Source organism: Neodiprion pinetum, chromosome 1 (assembly GCF_021155775.2).
Source record: "Neodiprion pinetum isolate iyNeoPine1 chromosome 1, iyNeoPine1.2, whole genome shotgun sequence".
Taxonomy (NCBI): Eukaryota; Metazoa; Arthropoda; class Insecta; order Hymenoptera; family Diprionidae; genus Neodiprion; species Neodiprion pinetum.
Window position 1 is genome coordinate 27,585,266 of NC_060232.1, and position 14,020 is coordinate 27,599,285.

Sequence of the window (14,020 nt, forward strand, 5' to 3'; positions counted from 1 at the left end):
ATTATTATTATTGATAATGTTATTATTATTACTATTATTATTAACGTATTAATTTTATTTTCGTCTCGTTTACTTTCTTCTTGAAATCTTCTCTGAACCCTAAGCTCTTGAAATACAAGATTACAACATGTATACACACACTAATTCATTCTTTCGCGTTTCGTAAGAAAATAGAAATCACTTGAGGTTAATGTGGCTTGTTTTAGAAGGCGGTAGATTTGTACGATCTGAAACAAAAGAAAATACAAAACTTTCGTTATTAAAAAATCATGTAAAACCTTAACATCGATCTTTCATCATTTCCGTATCATATGTACACACATACATAACAAATACAAATTTTGTCTCCTTTCCTCGTTTCTTTTATACTCGTTTCATGTCCGTCTGATCGTAGCAGAAATGTATAAAATAAACTAAGGGGGGCTAAAATAATGAGACCGAAGTTAGTAACGTTAAGGTAACGAAACATTCGGCGGAGAAATCACTATTTTGCTAATTTGCAGTGACTTTGAAGTAGTCGAGCGTTGCCCTTGTTTTATTTACCGAATTAGATACATTCCTGGAATTGAGAAATAACGATTTATCCGAAACGTTAATCATTACAACAACGCTATTAACTTTAGCCTCGATTAACAGAAACCCTTTCCGAGTTTTAAAAAATCTCTGATTCGCTGACCTCTGTTCAATGAATCGCAAATCACGTCTATGATCAGCGATGGAGCATCTTTCAAATTTGTGAAATTCGGTAACTGACTCGGAATTTCGAATCGAGGCGTGAGAGGCGTAAGATAACGAGAAGCAGCACCCCAACTAATTGTATAATACAACTCAATTTTCAAGGCCCAAAGCTCTCGGATCGAGGTTCGATATTCACGGTACAAATCCGGCAGGCGTAACGCGTTAGGTTAGACCCGTCAAAGGGGAGGGTGGTTGGCTATCGGCCGCAGGCCTCGCTCAGGAAGCCAAATTGTTCGGCTGTCTACTGACGGAGGAGGCGTCGCGACGCCCGCGAGGGACTCGGCTCTGCTCCCATCACGTGACGTAGGTCCTGCACCATCGTCGACGGTATCGCCGGCCGCTCTCCTCTTCTTCGGTTGTACGTAGCGCCGTGTCACGATACATGCGAAGAGAGAGCGAGAGAGAGCGAGAGAGAGCGAGACGCTTTTACACGCTTTGCCACATCGCGTGTGCATCCGTTGTGTACACGTATATACACGTATACGTATATTTGGATACGCGTACGTGCATCGGAGCGTAATGCTTGCGGCCACGAGGTGTGTACGCGAGAGTCGAGTGTAGCGTGTAGCGCTTCATTCATGATGTAGGATTCTTGCAGCGAGCGAGCCTTAAGGGACAACGAATCACGGAGCTCGCGGAGATGCGCCGTTCGGTTCTCGCGAAGCAACCGTCGCTCGACCATTCAAGCTCGTTCTTGGTACGTATCAGGTGATGATGGAACTGCGAAGAGAACACGGACAACTGTTTTACCGAAATACTGCAGTTTTCGTATTGAAAATTTTCAGGAGCAAAGTCATTTTTTGGAACATACAGCTGCGTTGGTATTTTTGAAAATTTTAATAATTAGATGGCAAAAGGTCGTAGATGTAACTACTAGATGTAACGTTCATATCTTGGGCATACAAATTTACACCGAGATTAATTTCGTCGTCCCGTATTCGTAGATAATTACCGATAATCGAGAAAACGCGGCAAGTTAAAAAAGTAATAAAAATTCTCTAATATTATAATTATAAACAGTCGATTGATATAATTATTGAAGGGTTAAAAGATCGTACGGTCAACACCATATTTCGCGAAATTTCGTATTAGAATGGCTCCAAGTATACTGAACAGTAATTCCTCGACTATTCCGTAGATATGGGCAAACGAAAAAGCGCTTTTGTTTGTTGCATAGTATTCAGAAAATAAATGAAAAAACAAACGTTATCTTGAAAATTTCGCGAGCTGTAGTCTTTGGTGAAAAATCGGTCTGACGACGAGTACGACGGGGGTTCAAAACTCTGATGAAGAGTTTCGCTTCCCATGCACAAAAGCGACGGCCAGATCGAAAAGAAAAGGAAAAAGAGGGAAAAAAAAATCTGTTCACTAATTTCAGTATTAAGAGGTTACTCTTGAAATTTTATGTCGCTTAAGGAACCTCATTTGCAAGTCAATGAAATTTGAAACTCGTTGTGACGTAGATGAAAAAGGTTGTCAAGTTTCCGTCAGGGTCATTAGTATACAGTATTTTGAAATTCATAACTTTCGAGCAAACTTCCCGAATTTCTGAAAAATTTCACAGTTCATAACCTCCTCGGAATACCTACCGGTGTTAATTCATTATTTTTTTTTCAAATATTTTTTTCCATGTAATTCGCCATTTCGGATGTTAAAAAAAAAAAAAAAAAAAACAACTTAAAAGTGGATTTTTCGTATCTGATTTTCAAGCTATCGTCAAGTTTTTCGAATTTCCTTGGCAAGGACGAAATTTCAGTAACACATGTCCTCAATGATCCCACGTTCTTTTCTCCGATATAAAACTGCTGCAAAGTTTACGATTTTAAAAAATGTTTTTGTGTCAACGTCCGGTTAGTTTCATATACGTTATACCCATGCTGATTCGGCACAATAAATTGTTACAGTAAAACAATTGGCATAAATATTTCACCTGAAAAACTTGCGGTAAACAAAACTGCTCTACAAAATATGGAGTAAAAAATGACGAATAAGAGAGAAATGAAGATAAAAAAAAAATCTTTGACGTTATATTCCGTAACAGTTTGACTAAAACGATATCGGAATTTCGTATCCTTGCCCTACAAATACGAATTGTTCAAACGTTGTTCGTGTCGTACTTTTCCCTACAATATCATCATCCTGTGCAGCACACAAGAGAGAGCGTCGCGTCGCCCAGCTACGGTGAAATATCGACCGGTGTTGGGCTTCCTCTAACTCTCCCTCTCACTCTCACTTTCAATGTGTTATGTGCAAGCTCGGTTCTATGTGCTTACCATGTTCTCCTTTCTCCTCGCCGTTCGCACATATATATATATATATATATATATATATATATATATATATATATATATATGTATGTATATAATAATATGTATACACGCATACACACATAAATTCACATCCATGTACATGGGGAACTCCATATACCTATATACCAAGTTATAGTGTACCTATACCGATACCGTGTCTACACCTACGTAGTTACACGGGGATAATACATGGATGCCCCCTCGAAAATTGGGGGTACGTATATGTATATATATATATACTCGTAAATACGTGCATACCTATACGTATACATGAGGCGAAAAAGGAAATGCGCGAGGTGCAAATACATTAGACGGAGTCCCCGAGGTGTGGGTGCAACACCCATGCGAATATCACGTGGGCATGGGGTATGTAGACGTGTAGATGCACAGCCATACGCATATTACGATGTGAGGAAGGTGCGCGTGTAACGGTTTGTACCCAGAGCCCCGTGTAATAACTTTCGCGACCTCGTGCTTTCGCTAGATCGCCCCGCAGCTTGCACCGCTTGTTGTTTACCTGCGTAATTCGTACGGAAGCGGTATCTCAACTTACTTGCGCACGTGTAACGCATTCCTAGAGGCGCCGGAATGTACCTACTCTAGATTTATTACATGTACTGCACCACCTCCCGATTTCACACGTCATCGGTTCGTTAATTATATATATAATTGGTACGAGAAATGATGAGACTGAAGTTGCAGGTACATACGTAGTCAAACATTGAGAGAAACGTTCGGCACGGCGTGTAAAGTTTGTCTATTCGTGAAAGAAGTGAAAATAGTTCATACCTGAAGAATTTCCGAACGATCGAACAATTATACCAACTCGATTCGGTTTACGATTTTTCGAAACTGTTCGATACAGTTTCGAACACCAAGTGTCCCGTTTTACCATTTAACGGTAGATGTAAAAATGGATTCCAAGATGTGAGAAAATATACGCGAACATGGCGTCGAAAAAAATTCCCTGGACTTTTCCCGAACCAGATTACAAACTTTCCCTGACTAAAATTCGAACTAATAGTGCCAATTCGAGTATCCAATAAATAAAGCTTCGAACCAATCGGTTTTCAAAAACGCGTTTATGATTCGTCTAATGATCATGGAAAACGGATCGCGTGGACAAAAGACTGTTCTTAAAATTACTTTACGTGGTAAAAGTTCTTTTCTATTTCTTTCCGTTACACCGTTCTAAAATTCCACAACTGGTTGAAAATCATCCCTGAAAATTTTGCCTGAATTCGCAGTTTTCACCCGATAGCTTTACGATCACGGCAATACAGAATTTGCACGAGATGCTGACTTGATTTCGAAACGATGAGTAAACCTGAAATCCAAAATCTCAAGTGATTTCTCGGCAAGTTTATTACACAACACTTGGGAGTTACTGCGGAGCTTTCGACCCCCCGCGGTGATGACGATCGCGTTGTGTCACTGGTGTGCGGGCGCACATAATATACCTCTGGATATATAACGAGGGATAGAGTAAGAGAGACTCGGAGAGTAAGGGGAGCAAAACGCGAGTCGCAAGGCAATTGAACTTTCCTAGTAACCATAAATCCTCAGGACTGAATGAATACCCCGCGAACTTTAGTCTTTAAAGGTCGCGGATCTACGCGTAACGCAGCAAAACTCACACATGCAGATATACGGGATGCGTAGAAGCGACAAGCCGCTGGCGACTTAGTCTGTAGTAAGGAATTTCGGACTTAAGCTTGTAGGCCCGAAAAATACAATTAATATCTATCTTTCGCAGTACACGGTCAGCGAATTTTGTACTGGTAAACATATGGAATAACAATATTGACAGAAATACATATTGTACGTAACATCGGTTATCGCGAATTTTTAGTATGTGTTCTATAACAGATGTCATGTTTTCATTTCTTCCACGTCACTAATAAAGTGAAAATTAGTTTTCTCAGATACTTTTGTAGAAACCAGAACGATATTTCAGATTTTAAGAAAAATTACCCGTTTTCTCAAACATTTATTGTAAATGACAATTAAACAAACTTCAGTTTCGCATTTAAATTTATAAATGAAAGTGAGTTAAATGTAAAACCGAAGTTTGTTTAATTATTATTTACGATAAGTATTTGAGAAAATATGCAGGCAATGAAGGGAAAATCACATTCTAAAAATTGATTGGAAAAATTTATTGAAAACGGAGACTGATTAATTCTCCCCTGAATTACAGTGCTGCAGTTGACAATTTCCGAATATTTCTGACGCATAGATACACGTGTCAGGAAGGGTTGAGGGATGAGTCTGACATCGGTTAAGTTACTTCAAGGCACGCCTTTACGCCTTTGAATCTAGGGTAAAATCATAAAGTCTGACGGATGAAGAGAAATCCTGAATTTCAAAGTTTTTCACGGTGTGGTGATCGGGGCACGAAAATAAGCTCTGGGGCAAATCCCCACGCAGACTTGATCCCCTAATTTGAAATGGAAAGAAAAAGGTTTAGAGAATTTACAAACAATTTTCGGTTCGACAGTTCGAAGCACTTTCGTGCAATTTACCAATGTTTCAAAAAATGCGCTTTCGGCAGCATCGAAAGCCCGCAGATAGATATAACAAACCATTTTACAATTTCTATTTGTTTTGGTTCGCCTCGCACGCAAGGCAGACATGAATATTTATGGACGTACTCTTTAGTATTGATCAGGAGATTGGCTGCTGGAAACAGAAAAATAACGAAGTGATTCGAGACCGTTGAAGAAAGTGTCCGGCGGCGTGTTACAAGCGAGACTGACGCGTCGCAATTCAATTCTGCATAATACAACATGTACGCATTCATGAATGTAAAAACCCTTAAATGTACCTATCGAGGAAAAATATTTCTTTTCCAAAGTCTATAACTGCAACGCGAAGTAAAAAACAATTCACGAATTTGAAATTGAAAAATTTGAAATGAATCGGAAACGCGTTGATTTCTGCGCGTGTGTTAATTTAAGAGATTTAATAGCATTTGCCTATAATTTCCTTTTTTGTTTTTTTTTTTCATTTCGCTCTTTTCTTTCGGTACGGATTAAAATGATTTGTACTCGGGGTTCACGAGGTTGAATGCGAAGGAAAGAAGGAGGAAGAACAAACGACCAATGAATCACGGCTTAAAGACTGTTTTTCACTTCGCATTATTATATAAGGTATAAAATGCGTGTATGCGTGCTGCCCGGGTAAAAAAAACGCCAAACACATAAACGCGGAGGTAGGGAGGGAGGAGTAATTTGAAATCACGAAGGGAAAAAGATAGAATGATAAAAATTATTTTCGCGAGTTTGAAAAGCTCGATTTATGCCTTCTTTTTTTTACATTATCATCCGTAGAGAAGAAAGGTTTCGGAGACTAATTTCTGCAACTTCGTACAAGTTATAATTAATAACCCAAAATTTTTCGGACAGGACTTAAAATGAAATAAAAAAAAAAAAAAGAAAGAAAAGAATCCCAACACCTTACACGAAATCGATTTGTTCTACGTACGTCATAAAATGGTAAGAGAATAAAAAAAAATAATAATAATTATAAGAAAAAATACATTTTCAATTTCCACGCTTTTTGGGCAACGCCTTTTTCGATACACCAAATTTCTCGGTTTTCTGCGATCAATCGGCAATGATCGAAGCGGTTTCCAAAATTTTTCAACCCGCAAATTCACTCCCCGAGTGATAACGTCTCCCTCTGCACGCTTGTTCTACGTCACGTATAAATAGGCACAAGAATACTACGTAGCGTAATACGGTTCAAGGTACTCGAAACGTAGCGCAGGGTTTCCCCAGCCTCCCTCCTTCTCTCTCCCTCTCTCCGTTTCGCTCTCTTTCTGGGCGCTCGGTAGACGGTCAGACAAACTTGAGCCCGGCGCAGATGTTTGCAGTGCACTTTCGCTGCACCAACTATAGCCAGCGGGTCTCGTCGTACAAAAATTCAATACTGCGTAACGCATTGTGCCCTTCGCGCTAACGTAGCCGCCACGGCATTGGCGTAGAGGCCGGTGGTTTAGTCTGCGGGGAAAAAGGTTCCTTATTTCTTCGTTAGTTCCTCCTTTTTAACAACGCGGAAAAATTTCACCGTGCAGTAGGGTGTAATTGTCACCTGCGCGTTGCAGGGGCGCTCCGGCTTTTATTAATTTACGTTTATTACGGCTTTGTACACAGGATTATATACTACCGCAGGTACTGTATTTTCAAATTTTCACCCTACACCCGAAATCCCGTCCGCCGAATACGGGACTCAAATTTTTATTCTTATTTTCCATGCACGGCAAACAAGGCTCGACGAGATAAATGTTTCTTCAGATTTACCGCTTGAGAGGCTTGGAAAATTTCACATTTTATAAACATTCCGGGCGTGGTTATTCGTAAGCAAGAGTTTCGTGTGTGTGATATACATTACGGATAAGTATCAATTGTCTCCAATATTATTCGTTAATTTACAATCTGACGCGACGAACACGATCGGTTTCAACTGTGATGAAGAATATAAAAGTAAGAATACAAAGTGAACGAAATTTCATTCTCAAAACTCGTGTCGATGTTTAAAAATATTTGACTATCATATAGTATGTAGTAGATAAGAGTATACATTTTTGAGACACTTAATATACATCATTGCGGCAGGAAAACCGTAAGAATAAAAAATTATAGAACCTAAATTGAGTTGCGTTTGTAGAACATTTTCGTCTCTTTTCGTACGAAAGATACTCGAAAGCTTAATATACGCAATATCGACGTTCAATTTATTACAACGACGCAAGGTGATACGGCAATAAGTTGTAAATATTTTATTTTCAGTCTATCACATACGAACAGAGCAATGCAATGACTCGTAGGAAATTAGCATGCGCAGAGCCGTTTAGAAAAAAGAATAATAAAGATTAAGAAATATCAATGAAATCTGATAGCTGTAATGTGTCAAATTTGATACGAATTTCATTTTTGACTTGGGATATCTTTTCAGGAATCACGGAACAAAGAATTGGTCGGTTTTGTTGAAATTATGACAAGATACGCGGCTACAAACGCAACGATAATTTTACAGCTTGAAACTAGGTGCCGAGAATTAATTGAGTTATGTACGTTGTACGAAAGAGGAAGAGTGGAGGTAGCATGAGGAATGAGAGAGCGTTGATAAAGAGAAAGAATGATAAAATTGCGATGAAATTCAGGTGAATTTAACCGACGGCAAACTCGAATGTTAATATGCATGTTATAAGTTGTGTATATTTATAGTAACCAGATTAAATTTTTTCACAATTCAGTTGCATCAAATAATCTCCTGAACACCTACAAAATATAACAAAAACACGGAACAAAAATAAATCTGCAACAACGCTGCAGAAGAGATTCTTTTCGATGTCGCGGATCTAATTCCACTGCAACGCGAGAGAGGAAAATGGCGGGAGTAGGCATGGCGAGGCAAAAGCGAAGAAACGTGGCGGAGTGGTGTATAAAAAAGAAAAGAGAAAAAAAAAAAAAAAGGATTTAACGGAAAGAAGAAAGAAAAGTGAACGAGGCGAAGGAAGTCGAGGATCGAGAGCCGGTGCAGCAGCCAGCGACGTATGAGAAGAATAAGAGTGTAAAAAGAACGAACAGGAAGAGTAAGAGAGGAAATGAAAAATCGAGCGGTGAAAACAAAAAGAAATTTAAAATTAGAAAAAAAATATACCCCAAATAAAAAAATCGCTAACGCGAAAAACGAGGAGAGAGTGCCGGTGAGGGGGAGGTAGGGGGTGGGAAGGGCGGAGAGAGGAAATATGCAAGACGGGAGCAAAAAAATGTTCGGGTACACTTTCGCCGACCTCGTGAAGAAGAAGCAAGCGGCAAACGGCGGCGGCAGCGTCCCTCGACAAAGGCTGCCCGATTCAAGGTCCCACACTCGACACTCTCTCTCCCTCTCCCTCTCTCTCTCTCTCTCTCTCTCTCGCTCTTTCGTAGTCTCATCCACACCAGCAGCAGCAGCAGCAGCAGCAGCAGCGAGCGATTCCGACTCGGACTAAGTCGAAACGGCGAGGCTGATGTCCGAAGGAACGAGTCGCGTGCGTGCTTTTTTCGCATGCTTTTGCATCCTTGCACACGCTTCGTACGTACAACTTGTTTACGTATAATGCGTACGTAGGCGTGGAGAGAAAGAAGAGAAAGAGGGAGAGAGAAAGGGGCGAGAGGATCGAAGGTTAGACGCATCCTCTGAAGAAACAGATACGAGAGAATTTCAAAGTTGAACGTCTGGATCGATAAAGTTCGTGCTAATCGAGAAGGCAATTTTCTCCGTCACGATATTAACCAAACTGCACGATATTCGATAAAACTGTGACTGAATCTTGGCGATATCTGATTCCTTATCAAATGTATTCGTGGTTCAGCACGAGTAGCCAAACGTTTTGATATTTATTCGAATAAGGTGATCAAGTTTGAGAATAAAAATTTTTTCAAGTATCTTCGACCCCCGATACTTTTAAAGTATGCGGATAAAACTGAACTGCATTTTTCTATCTCCAGACAGTTTAAACACGTTTTGGAAACAGAAAAATACAGTTCAGTTTTATCCTTATAATTCTATAAAACTATCGGGAGTCGAAGATATGTCACAAAATTGATATTTTTGACTTCATTACATTATTCGAATGAATATCACAACGTTTGGCTGCTAATTCTGGCTGCCAGCTTCAGCCTCAAGAAGAAAGCTGTTGTTAATCGTGTCGAAAGCCGTAAAAAGATGTCACAGCGCGAGTACAATTTTACGTCCGTTAAATATCGCGGGTAGAAGAGAGAAATGTCGCGCGCAGTTTTGTTGCTGGTTCAAAAATTTGACCAATTTTTCCTTACGAGTACAAACGAACTTTCGTCGCGCGAATTATAGCTGCAGAGACGGACTCGAGAAGAAGTTTACAAGTGTCGTGATCAAAAGAAACTTCCCAGAATTCCTCCCGTTTATAGAACGTAAATCAGTGCAGTGCGGCGCGTCAAAAAAAAAAAACCAGGCGTTCGTAAAAAAGCGGTCATTTTTGTTTTCGTTTTCGAAAAATCGAGTTAATCACGAGCAAGAATATCGCAAACTTTTCTCTCTCGATCCTAGAAATCGGGAATAGTAATCTGACTCGGAAAAATCCACGACGACCGGCATGCAACGGGGGATGAATCGAAGATCGCGAAGTTCCGAGAGACAGGTAGAGTTGGCGCGGAATGCCCTATACACATGCATGCGTATCGTGCACGTCGAATGCTCGTGCATGCGAGCGTGCTGCCGGCATGTTTATACGCAGGATAGCGAAAGTGAGGAGAGGAGAGGAGAAAAAACACGTCGCAGTTTGGCGTTATTAAAAGCGTGCCCGCCGAGTGCGCGTGTGTTCGCCGATGAGGGGGAGGAAGAGGGATCCTCAAACCGAGCCACACACCATCAAGATATCGGAAATGATATAAAATTGCGTCGACTAAACCGGCTGATATTTAAATTGGTTCGCCAAAGCACAGATTAATACCCTTCAACGGTTAAGCCCGGGCGGTGCGGCCAATCGACACGCGTTAAACTCGAATATTCGGCCTTTTTCCTCCTGTTCTTCCTTCTCTTTCATCTCGTTTCTTTTTCGCCCATCGTTAACCGCGGTTCGACGATCGTCCGGTTTTCATTAACTTCTCGATACGCCCGTTACTTTCAGAGATAAACAGCGATCAGAAATTTTCGATTCATTCCCGTCGCGCAAGAACTCCTCGATTTTAAATTTCAACGCACGCTGCTCTTCGTGTTAAATTTTTTTCACCGCTGGCATTAGTTTTTGAAAGTGTTAAAGGTTGCTCTAGTCGACTTCAAAGTTCACTCATGTATCTCCAAATACCGAAGTCCACGTACTTCAAACGCAAGAAAGGGCTTAACAATCCCATTCTTTACGCAATTCTGGACAAAAACACTGAGACACATTTTAACCTGTCGCGTAAATAAAGAAACGGCACGGTTTCTACGAAATCGCAATTTAATCGTAAATTCGTCGAATCCGTGTCATTTCTTCATTTCTGACGCAAATGAAGATGTGATATAGTGTTTTTGTTCAAAATTGTTTATAGAATGCGGCTATTAAGCCCTTTTATCGTATAAAATACGTGGAATGTTTGGAAATATACACGTAAACGTCGAAATCGACCAGGGCATTCCCTTAGAAAAATCTATCGAGAGAAAAATACACGAGAAATATATTTACACGTATTACGTATGTGGGAAGATCCCGCAACTACGTTTTCGCTCTTTCGGCATTTCGCGGATCATTATTCGATGGTAAATACGCGGTTTATTACGCAGTTTGAAACCGCGAATAGACCGAAAGGCATTATCACCGTCGCACTTTTGCCGATTCGACAAAAGTGACGAGTTTTTGTAAGGCTTGTAAGGCTTGTAAGCAACGACGATACGACCGACTTGATCGGGAGTTTCGGGCTGGTCAGTTTGATCGCGATGACGACGAGGTCGCATCGCGGAGATAAGCGAGAACAAAAAGACAAAAGGGTACGCGTAATATCGGCGATCGAAAAAGAGCCAGGCAAATAAATAGCAGAAGAAAACCGGGCCGCGATTCGTTCTCGCCGATAATTATTAGTCGCTAAGTAGGAACAGATTTAGCGATTAGATTACTAGCGCGGTTACGACAAGCTTATCGATATTGTCATTGTAATTCTATACATACGCGATATGTGTACATACACATGTATAAAATCGAAACATTTACGTAGGAAAATATGGCTACATATATGGAAAAACAAACGTTACGCGGAACTCTTCGCTGATTAACTTTTATACGCAACAAAGTCTGTAATACGCGTGAGACGGCGATCAATTATCATCGCAGCTTCGACTAACAGCACCGAATATTTAACACGCAGAGACATATTCCGAGCAAACTTTAATTCGCACTCTCCTAACTCAAACCCCGATTCGCCCTTTCTTCCGGCCTGATAATGCACTGTGAGGTCAAGATCATCGAGGGATAATCCCTGTCTTTTAAATTTCATCCTCCGGTGAAGCAACGCGTGTAAAAGAGAAAATCGCACGTTTTGTTCGTTGCACACCGATAACAGAGTCGGAAAGTTCTCGTCAGGCAATACGAGAACAATGATATTACGATCCACACCAATTATTTAGCAATTTAAAACATACGTAATAATATATACATAGATATATTATTATTTAAAAACCTGTTGAACTGTGCTGTGTTTTCTCATCTGTTGAGGAAAGTATGTACCGCGCGAATACATAGATTCGTATTCACATCCTACGTTTCGAGTGCACAATAATTACTGTCGTCGTCGATGCTTGTTGCTCTTGTTCTTGTTGTAACTGTTGTAACTGATGTTGCTGTTGTCGCTGTGTCCTTAATGAACAGTATTTTCCTCGATCCACTGTGTAACGATTAAATCGAACTGCCGCATAGTATTATTATTGTTGTTATATTTTTATAATTTCACCAGTAACTTTTTTTTTTTGTTTTCCGTTTTAAATGTATTAGACACAGTACATCGGCACAATTTGCAGAACGAAAGAAACTACAACTCCTCCAAGTTTTGATTTTCTTTTCTTTTCTTTTTTTTTTCCCCCCCTCTTTGCGCAGTAAATAATCCAGGAGTAAAACGAAGCGAAACAATAACCGCTAAAAAACGAACGAAACGAAACGGAAGTTGAGAAGATTAGAAGGATAAAAAAAAGAAAACAAAAACGAAAACAACAACAAAAAAAAAAACAACACACTGTTTTCACATTGGCACGTTGCGCGGCGTCCGGTACCGCCGTAGTCTGTTAATGGTTCTTAATTTTCGGTTTTGTAGAAACTTTACCCATGTACGCATACATATAATCCTTCAATTTTTTTTTTCACTCTCTCTCACTCTCTCTCTCTCTCTCTCTCTCGCTCCCCCTCTCTTCGTTTTCGTCCTGTTCCGTAGATCGATCACCCTTTTTCAAAACACATATAATATGTGACAAAGAATTGACAAAACAAACAAAAAAAAAAAATAGAAAAATAAATAACTCCCCGGCCGTCGGTCACGCTTGTTTTTCTTTCTTTTTTTTCTTTTAATCTTCTCTTTATTTACTTTTCCGTTTAATCGTCGATTTGTTTATTACGTATATACATACATATATACGCATGTACTACACTACATGTATATATTCATATGCATATACATATACGTATAACAATACGCGATATAGGTATGTTAACGATTAGTTCGTATTTGGCAAAGCGTGACTCGGTGTCACCGGTTCGGTTGATTGTACCTTTGGTTGGCGGACTGCCCCGGTGCTGTGCGTGCTCGCCGCGCAGTGACTGTACTCTACGCTCGCGGAGTATTCTTTGTCCGTCTCACAGCTGCCCGCGTTCCCGATTCGGGGAAGATCGGCGCCGTTCGGCGCCGTTCGGCTCTCGTCGCTGCGTCATCGGCTCATGGCGGGAACCGAGCCGCGCTGGATCCCCGACGCACGCTCTGGGCGGGAAGCCTTTGACGCCATCTTGTTGCAACCCCCGTAAGCCGAGGCAGCTCGGTGCAAGCTTCCTTACGCCCCGCGACAAGCTCTGTACCTGCACTCACCCCTGCGGCTACCTTGATACGGCTACGCTGCACGTCGTGCGTCGTACTCGTAAAAGTATGGGCTTACTCGCGTCGGCTGCATCGCCTCGGATCCTCCTACGTCACGAGGATCCGAGTTTCGCTCAAGGAATCCTGCAGCTTCCCCAGCCTCGCCTCGCCTCTACCTTTCCTTGTATTGGTGCACCGACCCCGTGACTCGCCCATTTTTCAAGACCCCGCGTCTTCCGCTCCTGCCGCTTATTCCACGACAATAGGCGTCCGCGCGGAATTCTTTCACATTGTTTTCGCGTATCGGAATCGAACGGTCGCATTCCGGGTTTTGGGGTTTTTGTTTATTTGCCAATTTTTCCGTTATCACGCTACCCTGTTGTTGATAAGTAGGTATCTGATTTCGGTTAGAAAATT

General features: G+C 40.9%; 1 long non-coding RNA gene across 1 annotated transcript; it reads right to left on the reverse strand.

The window, feature by feature from the left end:
- Positions 1-42: 42 nt before the first annotated feature.
- On the reverse strand, positions 43-13,343 carry LOC124210849 (uncharacterized). The gene is made up of 3 exons (XR_006881321.2): positions 13,305-13,343; positions 12,227-12,678; positions 43-227 (listed from the first exon to the last, which is right to left on the reverse strand). It is a non-coding gene; the product is annotated as an uncharacterized lncRNA (long non-coding RNA).
- Positions 13,344-14,020: the final 677 nt, after the last annotated feature.